A 4,292-nucleotide genomic window follows, 5' to 3' on the forward strand; every position below is an offset into this window, starting at 1 on the left:
ATATTTTGTGCGTCTTCCAACAAGACATGCCATCATCTATTGGCCATCGTGTGTAATGATGTGGAAGACTAAGTTGTCCTTAGAGAGAGAGAGCAGTCATCTTCTTGTTGTTTTTAATAAGAATTCTGTTTTCGTCCGTTTTTCTTAGCATTTCCTCATTACTTAATCGATAGATCCTCTTTATCTTCATCATTCTTCGGTAGCACGACATTTCGAATGCTTCCACTCTTGACTTCTCTGCTGCTGTCAACGCCCAATCATCGCTTCCATAGAGAAACGTGCCCCATATGTAGCATCTGATGAATTGTTTCCAGACCTCTATACTTTAATTTTCAGATTTTAGTAGATTATTATCTTTGTAGAATACCCTCTTTGCCTTCGTTTGAATAGTATGTTGGGGTAAAACGATCGCAGTCCATACGAGATATAGTGACCCCGACTTTTCGATGTAGGTATCTAAAGATTAAAAAAAGGTATAAGCAGGGCCAACGATAAGCCGAAAAGCTCAACTTGGAAAACTTGACTCGGTTTGGGGCCCAATAAGTATTCACGTTAAACATTTACCAACCAGGAATAATTATTTTTACCAAACTAAACCACTTCTTATAAAATGACATTATCTTAATAGTAATCTTAATATGATATAAGGATATTCGTTAGCAATGCATCCATAACTAGGCAATAGGGTGGTTTCCTATTATTTTTTTATTGCTTTAATCGAAAGATTATTACTCCTGGAGTACGTATTTCACGCTTTTAGATTTTTAAATGACAACATCTATTTTTCGCGATTAAATGAAAAGTGAAAATTTTCAAGCGCGCGAAAACGCGACGCTTAAGTATGAATGCCGGGAAATATATCCGTACGTCGTATTTCTGGTTCCCCCTCCCGCCCGGTGAGGTGACCTTGAGGCGAGGCTTAGCGCTGATACGTCGCAGGATGCTAGCGGATAGCTGAGTACCTTGCTGTCTGGTAGCGCTTGGCTTAAAAAAGGTTTATTAATACCTTATCAAACGAAGAAAACTTTCCGAACTTAGCCTGTTTTAATAGGTGATTATTAAGACATGTTTCCCTGAGCTCTGTGCCTCATGCATGCATTGGTAACCTCAGACGATGTATAACTCCTATCCTCTCGTGTAGAAACTAGGTCCCTGTGACGTCATGCGGAGTGGAATCGCATGGGCGCCAATCTGGCCTTTTTCAAATGAGGATAAAATTTGACCCATGCCATTCGTCTAAACCGGTATTTCAAAAACCAAATAATTTGTGTATTATGAATACACTAATGGTGGGTAACGAATCGCAATCAATGCCTTTCGTTTTCTTTGATGAAGGAAACTACCCTATTGACCGTGAAATGGCACATCCCATACGTTGTCTCGGTTTAGAATAACTAAACCGATTCAGACGAGATATAGTGGAAGTTCGACATATTAAAATAAAAGATAGTTGCACTTTTCACAATTATCTAATTCTTACGAAGCGTTTCGGCCCACAGAGCCATGATATGGTACAAGATCGGTGCAAGTATTGTACCAGATGATTCTACACTAAATAATTGTTCAAAAGTGCAACTACCTTTTATTTCAATATTAGTGCAATTTATCCACAAAGAGATAAAAACGCCACTTTCTTTTATTATTCAATGAGACGACCGGTTCCAATACCTACCTAGTTTCATTTCCGAGTCTCATTAAATGTATCGAAACCGGTTGTCCCATTAAATTCTTAAAAAAAGGTAATTTTCCTTTCATTCATCAGTAGATCGTGTAACAGTTCTTTCACATCAAACTGGGTACTCTAATGTGTGGGGAAAGTTGACCCTAACATAAATGAACCACATTATAGAAAAATGGGCACTTCTGCGTAGAAAAAAAGTAAGTACTACACGTGGAGTTCAGAATTAGGAATTGTGGTGAGGTATTGTGAGGAGTATTGTGACAAAACCGCAGGTCTCCATGAAAGGTTATAAATGGTCCAGGGAAAGGAACTGCCCCGAAGCTGAATGCGTGGATTGCACGTGCCTGTGACTTAGTGCGACGTGAGCTCTACCCTCGTATATCGAAACCAACTTACGGATTAATTCGATGAAGTGAGCCAATCACGTGTAGCCTGAATCATTACAATTCACAGTAAATACAATAATAAGGTTTTTGCCATTCGTATATCCTCTCGTCTTATCATTTATGAGTGTAGTTACTACGATGTCCTAAAGGTGCGTTTACTCTGCGTAACATGTTATATAAACAAGTTACATATGACATGTTTTACGAAAAGGTTTCAAATCAGTGTAACAAGTTACATGTAACATTGAGTTACAAAACAAAGATTCGTGTTATATATAAGTTTTTGGTTCCCCGTACGAAGTGGGAAAATGTGTAACATGTTACAGAAAAGAGGTGAGTCGCATGGTGGGGATAGCCAGTGTACTGGTGGGCTGCGACTGAATCTGTAGCATGTTATTTGTGCATTTTTGGCTCCGCTAGGCTCTTGTTATAAAACAAATGTTACAAGTAACTTGTTACATATAATATGTTTGCATAACATGCTACAGTGTAAGCGCACATTAATACTGCTGCTGGCATTGCCATCTTCTCCAAATTACACCTAAATTCTGAAATAGAATCGCTAGTGCGTGGTACGCAACTTTTATTGCATGCATTTCCCTTGAAGGACGCGTTCGCTTACCGCGACTACCTTTGCTTTTACGCTGGACCAATAAAAGACATGAATTGGGCTTTGCGAGACGAAGTTGGTTAATATTACTCCTTTCCTTAGGCAATTCTTTCGTTGCGAGTACTCTACTCTATTTCTCCCTGGCTTCCTACTTTCACAACTGGCTCTGTTTGTATTTGATAGGCACTTATTTCTTGCCATCTCACCTTGACGAGGTCATACTTTGCTGTCGGATACAACTGGGAGAAAAAAATAATTTTGTGTCCAAAGAAAATATCATAAAATTGATTCAATTTTTTGATGCCCGATACCAAGAAGAAATTCCATTGTAGCTCTTTTAATTCCACACAGTTATGCAAATTGTAGAAATGTTAAAAATAGGATCTAGCTTGAGAGTGCAAAGTAAAGATTATTTTGTTGCTAAGACAATGACTAATACTAAAAGAATCTTTTACAAGCAATGATACACATAGGAAATGTCTTCGATATCATATTCTGACTATTTATCTGATCTTGGATGATACTAATAAACGAAGGGATTTAAAGAAGTCACCATCATAATGTCATAGAATTTTCCCTCCCTCGATCAGCCATGCTGCCTCCGAAAAAAAATCGACGAGGATGGGATTCGAACCCACGCGTGCAGAGCACATTGGATTAGCAGTCCAACGCCTTAACCACTCGGCCACCTCGTCATAGTACTTTGACGCTTTGTCAAGACAATTGTTTTTCAAGGTTTCTGATTAGTGCGTCATCCCACGACTAGCAATAGGGAATGTATATCCATACCCGCCGAGCATTAAAAAAATCTCATTTGGTTACATTTGAGATATTTCCGAGATATTGAGTAAACATTTGCAGTAGGTAGGTATCCAAGACACTGAAAGCATGCTATTGATATCTAGTGAATATTTTGTAATATAATTAAGAATTATTGAGAGACTTTAATGCGTCTACGACGAAGAGTAGGATCGAATCACAATATGTTCGATATAGATCTACCTCAACGGGTGGAATGACTTTAATAGTAACTGGCTCTTAGTTTATGGACCATTAAAAGGAAGCTAATTTAATGATATAATCGCCTTTAATCAACGTGTCGCTCCTTTATTTCCGTACCCATAACTTATTTCCGTATTCAGAAGTTCAGATTAAGGCATAGATTCCAAGCCATATAGTATAATCAAGGACCGATACTCCTTGGTAGTATGTAACATTACCATTTGATGCATTCACAAATATAATACACAACGTGAATGACGGGTAAAAATTTATTAACGCAATCCCTCGAGTCACCCAAATCACACGATTTCCATACCATAATCTATGCCTTTCAGGATGCTCAAATGATGCACCCATACTTTTGCTGATAGTGATAAAAATATTTTGGCATTTTTACTTATGGTAGAACTTCGTATATAATATTATGCACCAAATTTCTCTTATGTGCGCGGAATATCTCAAAACTTATTCCAATCCATATACCGTAACATACAGAATTTATTTATATCATGCATTTTACTGACTAAAAAACAAGTGGTGGTCAAGTGGCTCACCATCATCAACACTGGTCCTAGGATCGGTTTGACGCTGCTCTCCACTCAATTCTCCTACC

The 4,292-nt window shown here is 38.1% G+C and overlaps 1 non-coding gene across 1 annotated transcript; it reads right to left on the minus strand.

The window, feature by feature from the left end:
- Positions 1-3,290: 3,290 nt before the first annotated feature.
- On the minus strand, positions 3,291-3,372 carry Trnas-gcu. Its single transcript has one exon. It is a non-coding gene; the product is annotated as a tRNA-Ser (tRNA).
- Between the last annotated feature and the right edge of the window lie 920 nt (positions 3,373-4,292).

The sequence above is a fragment of the Ischnura elegans genome, chromosome 7, assembly GCF_921293095.1.
Source record: "Ischnura elegans chromosome 7, ioIscEleg1.1, whole genome shotgun sequence".
NCBI lineage: Eukaryota > Metazoa > Arthropoda > Insecta > Odonata > Coenagrionidae > Ischnura > Ischnura elegans.